General features: G+C 39.6%; 1 long non-coding RNA gene across 1 annotated transcript; it reads right to left on the minus strand.

Annotated features, from left to right (window-relative positions):
* Positions 1 to 1,838: 1,838 nt before the first annotated feature.
* LOC122060909 lies at positions 1,839 to 3,309 on the minus strand. The gene is made up of 2 exons (XR_006134497.1): positions 2,432 to 3,309; positions 1,839 to 2,312 (listed from the first exon to the last, which is right to left on the minus strand). It is a non-coding gene; the product is annotated as an uncharacterized LOC122060909 (long non-coding RNA).
* Positions 3,310 to 8,796: the final 5,487 nt, after the last annotated feature.

Below are 8,796 nucleotides of genomic sequence, written 5' to 3' on the forward strand. Positions count from 1 at the left end.
TGAACATATGTGTTGTATAGGGGCTGTCAGTTGTGATTTCCACAATCTTTCCTTATGCTCACCAAAGAATTTGCAGTAGGCATCTATATCAAAACCTGAAGGCAAAGCACCCTGGTATGCTATTGAGGCTACATTTTTGGGCTGCCTCACAAGCTTCAACTGAACTTCAGTTTCAAAAGGAAATGAATAGCATCAAGGAGATTAAGGAAAATGCATACATGTATTTGAATGAAACCCCCTCGAGGATGTGGTCAAGGCATGCCTTTGATGTAGGAGCAAGAAGTGACCATATAACGAACAATATGACTGAGTCATTTAATCAATGGATTGGAGACTTAAGGAGCAAACCCATTCTCACATTGGTTGATCACCTAAGGGTGAAAATAATGGGTAGGCTGCATAGAAGGTATGAGAAGGCAACCACATGGGAGGGTAAAGTAACACCAAGGGTTATGGTGAAGTTGAATAAGGTTCAGCAAGAAGCAAGGCATTGCAGGTGTCAACCGGCAGGTGAAGGTCAATTTGAGGTCTTAGACAGATTTGGCAACAGATTTGTGGTTAATTTGAACCATTACATGTGTGATTGTAGAGTTTGGGAAGGCACTGGTATACCTTGTCTCCATGCTGCAGCTTCTATATCATACATAAGGGGAGAGTTGGTCAACTATTGTGATCCATTTTTCAGTATTGGAAAATACTTGGATACATACAAAGAGATGATCCATCCACTTCCAGATTTGGCAGTATTGAAGGATGATGCTCATAATGAGAGAGTACTACCACCAAGTCTGAAGAGGTTACCAGGTAGACCTCACAAAATCAGGAGAAGAGAAGCAGGAGAAGCACTTCCTTCAGATTTTAGGAAGAGATCATCATCAATTAGGTGTGACATCTGCAAGAAGGAAGGACACAATAGGAGGACATGCCCGAGGGCTGGAGATGCTAAGCAGGATGGATGTACTAGTAAAAAGAAGAATATAAAGGTAAATGCAATTCATTTTATTTATTTATTTGAAACTTGTTTAATAAAAATTTCATGCTTATTTGTTGTTGTGTAGGAGAAACATAAAGGAGAGAGTGAAGATGGAATCAAGACATCTCAACGACTAACTAGATCACAAGCATCTATGTCTAGCACAGTGGGATGTTTACAAGACAAGGTATTGACCAAGCAAAAGACCAATCGAGCAAAGAGGACAGCAAGGGAGAGGGAGAATAAATGAAGTACAAGCAAGCTGGATGTTTCAATTTAGAGCAAGAGAACAATATTGTATAAATTTACTTTTTATGACCTTAAGACAGTTGGATCCATCAGTGTATGGTTTTGGATGTTTTTGATGAGTTTGGTTTTGTGTTAAGATCTATTTCTATTTCACACTATTTGTTGTTGTGTATGGTATAAGTTGTGATGAAAACAGGAATTTGAACCTCTTGGTGCTTCAGGGATATGTTTTGGATTTTTTTTATATGGTTTATATTGTGATGAAAACAGGAATTTGAATCTCTTGGTGCTGCAGGGATATGTTTTGTATTTTTTTTGTATGGTATATATTATGATGAAAACAGGAATTTGAACCTCTTGGTGCTGCAGGGATATGTTTTGGATTTTTTTTGTATGGTATATGTTTTGGATATGTTTGGATTTTTTTATATGATATTTACAGGTATTAAATGTCATTTTATAGCCAAAATGCTGCCCGTTTACAGTCAAAATGTTGCCCGTTTTGAGTCAAAATGCCACCCGTTTGTTGTCGAAACTTATCACAATGTTAGCACTCTCTCCATCAAAATGATACCCATTCAATTTTGAGGGTCATGATTAATCAATAACGTAGTCATAAGAACAGTGAGAATGAACGATTTCATTTAGTTCAGATTCTTACATACTTGACACAACTTCATATTAATGCTTGTAAAGTCATTTTTTAACACATAGCACTAAACACACCACCACAAGCACACCAATTACAATTTTCATCGTTCTATACGCTTTCTCTAAATACTTAATTCTTTTCTTCAAGCCACGAATATCTTCTTTCATCTGTTGACTTTGGATTCTTTCACCAACAACTGCTTCTAAATTAGTTGCAGGGGTTGACAAAAGTCTTGGTGCAGCTATAGGTTCACACCATGAGAAGTATCGACAACCTCTTGGTGCTTCAGGGCAACAGTAGTACAACATATTTGGGTGTGAACTAGACTCTGAGATTCGCACCAATGCCCTTTTGGGTTCAGGACATTTGCATCTAACATTCACAAACCTTAACCCACTTTGACTGCTGTCATTGACACTCGCAGTAGACATCGGTTATCTGCAAAATAAACATGGTAAAAGTGGATTATTATTACTTAGCATCAAGATTATGAGAAACGCTCAAACACAGGGAACACAAGTCATAGATGTTTCCTCAAAGAAAACCCTGAAACTTACAATGTAACTTGACCAGCCTCTTCAAAGCTCTACAAAGCAACAGAAACAACCATATTCATTAGCAGTCAAGCTATTGGAAACAGAACAAATTAAATGACAAAGCAGATTTTACTATGATGGCAAAAGTGATAGTAATTTTACTTGGCTTGTGAATTAACCAACTGGCTGCTTGAATTACAATTGGGGATGCCCATTGCCCTATCTTGATGTGTGATTTGAGTTTCTCCCATTTTGTTGATAAATTTCTCTTTTACTATCAAAAATGCTTCAGAAAAACAAACTAAAATATGTTCAAATGATTGGGCTTCAGTTATTATATTTCCAGTGATAACAAACTTCTCATTCTGTAGGCATATCATGGGAAATAGGCTTTTTGTATTATGGTTTTGTAATCACTTGCCATAGCCATAATCCATTCGTCGAATACATGTCGGGCATGGGGTTCTCTATTGTCTTGGGATCTCGTCTAGTGGAATGCAGAGTCAAGCATTCCTGCTAATCAAACACATGGACTTGAGGATAAATTGGTTGGAAAATGGTTGAAGATGGGGAAGAAGGCTAAGAACAGGTTCGAATAAGCCAACGATGTATGATTATCCAGGGGTTAATGGGAGGTGCTCACATGAGCTTATAGCTAATACTGTGGCAGTTCACAGGCTTAAGAGATGTGATCAATGGTACCATGTACTAAAATTCTTCAATGTCACCAAGGGGCTTCAACTTGAGAAGAAGAACCCTAAATTAGAAAGGAAGAAGAAGAAACCGAGCAACAACATACCTTGGGATAGAGGTTCGGACGCCGGAGGAGGGGAGAATCGCACGCCAGAGGAGGGTAGAATGGGACGCCGTAGGAGGGTAGAGGTTCGGACGCCGGAGGAGGGTAGAATCGCACGCCGTAGGAGGGTATAATCGCACGCCGGAGGAGGGGAGAATCGCACGCCGGAGGAGGGTCTTCGTCTTCTTGTCCGGCCGAGTGAGTGAGAGGAGTGAGCAGTTAGATGAGAGATGAGAGAGGCGAGATGTGATGAGGGTATGGGTTTAGAAGATAGGAAATAAAGGAGAGGGCAATATTGTCCTCTCACTCAGGGTGGGGGTATTTTGGGTATATTAGAAAAAAACTAACCGGTTTTCATTCATTTCTCACGGTCGGCTAACGGCAGGGACCGATTTGAAATTTTTTGAATTTTTAGGGGGTGGCTTTGACGTTTCGAAAAGTACAGGGGGTGGCGTTGAATAACGACCGAAGTTCAGGGGGTGGCAATGCAATTTTCTCAATAAACAATGTACCTCCCAAAACTCCTGTATCGAGAGCCTTGTGCATGATGTATGATCTTTATGACCTTTTATAGTTTGGGTGTTCCCTGTTATAGATTGGCGTAGTTTTTATTTTTTCTTTGTCTTATTCTCTTTTTATGTTTTTTTTGGGAAGGAGATCGTTGCCAAGTTATGTGGCCTCTACACCAGCGCAAGGCCAATGAGAACTTACATGGATATCCAACGGAAAAAGATCCTCTCCAACACCACCGACCCTCCGACGATTTATCTAAGGGTTGAGAATGTTTAGACACGTATTCCCAAGTGTTGATAGGTGTTGCGATGTGTGACCAAGCCCTCCCAACCATTGAATTTACGTTGGAGAATGGTTGGAGGGTGCAGTCGTTGAAGAGGAGCCAGATCCGTATCCAATGAGGTGAGATTTTTTCATTTCATGAGAGGAGACAGAATTTTTCCACTTTTCTGTTCCCTCTCATACCTTGTTTTCTTTTTTCTTTTTCCAGTAAAAGACCACATTAGGTTACACTAGTTGGCATGCTTCAAGCAAGGGAATCAGCTGCCAATTGCTTTTATCTATCTTCTAAGGGAGTGATGATTCAAGGCAAAGGGCAAATGGGTAATCTCCAGTAAAGAGATTATTGATATAATAAAAGGAAAATTACATGATTACCCTCTCTTAGGTTTTTCAATACAAAATACAAAACTACCCACCTTGTGTTTTAGTTAACAAACAAATGCAAAATCATGTTTGAATTTACAAAACTACTCAAAAAGTGATTCTCCTCCATCTACGTACATGTTTTGCCATTTTTACCCTTGGCTTGCCCTCCGCCTCCATTCTCTCATCTTCTTCTTTCAACTACAAGACTGCCAAAAATCAGGTCCCCTACCTTGCTGGCCATCTCACAACCGAACACCTTACCTGCTTTGCCATCATCATCAACCATGCCAACATCAGAGTCATTGAGGCATATGTGCCGACAACCATCGGAGCAGCTCCCCACACTGCTTCTACCAACACGACTACCTCATGCTGTCCACCAAAGGCCGATTACTTATAAGACTCTTTTTATGTATCCATTCACGTTGCTGACGACGGCCAACGGCAACCTCGCCTTCTCTCTTCCATTTAGATGTCTTAACTAGGGGTGCAACAGGGTCAGGTTGGGCTGGGCTTCTTAAAACCCTAGCCCAATCCTGAGTCCCCTTAACCAGGTCCAACCCGCCCTGACCCTGATTTAGGGCCGTAAAACTCCAACCCCAGCCCAACCTTTCAGGGTTTAGCCCAACACTTACCCGCTTTGATTGGCCTTGATTCAGGGTCGGACTGAGGTGACCCCGATTGACCCTGATTGACCTTGACTCTAACCTTGGTTTGCTATCAAGGGCCGGGATGACCTTGATTGACCCTGACCTTGACCCTAGCTTGGTTTGCCATTAAGGGTCAGGATGACCTTGATTGACTTTGACCCTAGTTTGCCATTAAGAGCCGTGTATATCCTGATTTATTTTTTGTAAAAAAAACAAGAGAGATTTTTTTTTTTTTTGTAAAAAAAACAAGAGAGATCGGTGAGAAGATATATTAGGGATTTTAAGGTGTCAATGACTCAATGTCAAACAATATCTAAAATTAGGTTAATATCAGGGTTAATATCAGGGTTAACATCAGGGGCAAAAACTAGGACCGGTCAGGCCAAAACCAAGGCCAAAAGTTAGGGTAAAAAATCAGGGCCGGGTTCAGGGTGGGCTGGGCGGACCAAAGACATCAACCCTTACCCACCCTGACCCTGACCCGGAGTCAGAAATTTCAGGGTTGGGCTGGCCCTCTGGGCCAAAATTTTCGGGTCGATACTTGTTTGGGATCATGGTGGCCCAAAGGCGGGTTCATACAGTCAAGGCCAAACTTGTACCCCTAGTCTCAACTTTGTCTTTAGATTGATGTAGAGGAGCATGAACTAATTCATTAGAATGCAAAGATGATGTTGATGACGATGGGTAGCCAGAGATTCCCATTCGCATGGTGTTAATGAGTTCATTCTTTGATTTATCATCAATAACAACAATAAACGTAGCTAGGAATTGATCCAATGCCCTTCCCACATCTACAAAGATCAAAATGCAACATACAGACCCAATAAAATTGCCAAATTTAAGTACAATAGACCATAAGCTTCCTAAGTTAAGATGAAATGTACTAGGAAGATCAATTTGACTTTGAGGAGCTTCGTCTCCCCGCTCTCTGTAGAACTCTCCCTCTTCCCTTTTTGTCTTAGGAAATAATTGAATGGAAATGATCCAACAATTTCCATGTAACATTTAAAAAAAAAAAAAAAAAGGAAATCTTTTTGCCATGTTAACCACCTGAAATAAAGCGCAGAAATTACATAAAATCAAGTGATCAATTATCTGGAGATTTGTGGTGGTGGTGGCATACAAAAATAAATTGTAGTTGTAGCCGCATAAGCAGAATGAAGGGACTGAATGAGGCTTGAGCACTTGTTGACCTCGGCATTTAACTTCTTCTCTGTCTCTCAAAAGATCAAACTAAAACCATCTCTCTCTTTTGGAGGAGCTAAAAAAAAACAGAGCATTGTTAGAAAGAAGTTGGAAAGAATATCGCCGGACTTGTCTGTCGCCAACTACCATAGGCCTTTCCTGAACAGAGCACTGATGACAATTCTTTGTTTCTCTCTCTCTCTTAACACTAAAATATAACAAAGGCAGAGATCTCTCCGTGGTGGCGGAGATGGTTGTGGCCTTGTGGTGACAATGGTATGTTGAAGAGAAGGAATGAAAGGGTAAAAATATCAAAACATGTAGGTAAATAGAGGGAAATCCCTGTTTTGAATCGTTTTGTAAATCTAAACATGATTTTGTATCTTTTTGTCTATTGGACGGAGTTGGATAGTTTTGAAAAAGAAACCCAAAAGTGGGAATTCATGTACTTTTTCCTGTAATAAACCCATATTTAAAAAGACTATCTTCTGAACAAACTCAACTGAGTTGCAATCTGATCACTTTCCCAAACCAGTCAGCAAGAAAAAAAATGCCATATTTTCTCCTTGGAATAAGAATAACCATGAATCATTATCATCATCACAAAAGGAGAAGAATATATTACAAAAAAATAAAAATAAAAAACTTATTTCTTCCTCCTTAGGAATCTGATACCAGTTTAGGGTCATTCACCCCGCGACCGCACTGTGGGCATTCTTCAAAATCAGAGAGCGGAAACGATGCCGATAAGGGTCCTCCATAGAAATCCAAATTCCCACCATCTATCCTCACCTCATTGATGCCTACCCATATGAAGAAAATCTTGACGTTCACTCCTTTCAAATCCGTCAAAGAACCATATTCAATTCGCCCTGTGATCTTCTTGCTGTAATGCAGACTATACCCTCCATCAGCTTTAAAGTTGCAGTTCCCATCAAGATATACCTCAAATCTGTTATCATTATGAAGTACATATCCCTTGGCACCTTGGGGGAGAATCCCTTTTGGGAAATTGAACTTTTCAAATATTTCATAGACTGTTGGTTCTGTCTTGTAATCTGAATCTGAAATTTGAGTTTCATTGAGATGGGTTTGTGCAGATATCAAAGATAACCATGAAATCAGGCAAAACCCTATAAGTATTTTGAGGAAAGACATGGTTGGCTTAATCGAAGAACGAGTCTATGAGTCAGTGACTCGGCGGTCGATGGTAAAGAAGGAGCTCCGGCGATGGTTCTCTAACTTTACAAAGCTTTATTGTGAAGGCTAAGAAAAAAAATTTTTAATAAATAAATTTCCATGACGAGAGCTTTTGTTATCCAAAGTGTAGAGAGAATCTCTTCGTCTACCATGAATAGTGGTTTTTTTTGGGGGTAAACTACCATGAATAGTGATTGATCTGTTGAAAGTTGAAACTGTGAGTTCTATCTTTAACTCTCTTCCTATGTTGCGAGGGTTTAAAAGATTTGGAATTGGGATTGGTTATGGCTTGTTTCATTTCCAAATTTGTATATTGGCCGAAATTTATGTAATTGACAGTGATCAATCCAGATACTGGCAAGAGAACCTTAAGGGTTTGGTGTCGAAATTTATGGAATTGACAATGATCAATTCAGATTTTGGCAAGAGAATCATGCCGGTCTGATGTAAGAAACATTAGATCGGTGGGTCAAATGAGAGGGTGCACGGATTCACGGAGCATATTCAGCGCATATCAAGGGTGTAGTGTGGTCTTTTTGCATCCTGCATACGTACATAATGCCACTCCCAGACCTCGATATAGCGAAAGCTTTGTGCAGTACACTGTACATGACTTTTATGACTATTTATAGTTTGGGTGTTTCCTACTATAGATTTTCAGGGTTCTTTTTCCCTCTATTATATTATATTTTATTTTTCTTTTGAAAAGGGGATCGTTGCCAAGTTATGTGGCCTCTACACCAATACAAAGGCCTATGAGAACTTGCATGGGGCATCCAATGAGATGAGATTTTTTTCATTTCATGAGAGACGGGCTTTGAGTGCCTTGATGCAGGTGCCATGTAACCTTACAACTTTCTTTATTTTTTTTCATTATTCTAATCACTTCCATCCCCTTTTTTTTTTCGACAAAACACGACCTTGGGTTAGACTTGTTTGCATGCTTCAAGCAAGGGAATCGGGCTCTAATTGCTTTTATCCATCTTCTAAGGGAGTGATGATTCCAGGCAAAGGGCAAATGGGTAATCTCCACTGAAGTGATTATTGATATAATACTTATAATAGCTCTTATAGAGCTGCTGCAACCGTTGGATAAGAATCTACTGATCTCCTTTAAGAGGAAAATTTTATATTAATAAGAGATTCCAAATCAATGGAAGAAGTGAGTTTATGCGCTAATTAGAACCCAGTACTTTTTTTTTAATCCCTGGTAGTTTAGAACCCAATACTTCCTTTACAAAAAGGATCTTCAGGTTCAGTTTTTTATTTAAAAAAAAAAAAGTAAAAAACATTGAGGTTCAGTTGAGTTCAGGAGGATAATTCTAGCCAGTTAAGTTGAGTTGATTTTCCAAAAATATAAAACTGTTATCGCCCCTGATGCATTATGCATTAGG

The sequence above is a fragment of the Macadamia integrifolia genome, chromosome 14, assembly GCF_013358625.1.
Source record: "Macadamia integrifolia cultivar HAES 741 chromosome 14, SCU_Mint_v3, whole genome shotgun sequence".
Classification (NCBI taxonomy): domain Eukaryota; kingdom Viridiplantae; phylum Streptophyta; class Magnoliopsida; order Proteales; family Proteaceae; genus Macadamia; species Macadamia integrifolia.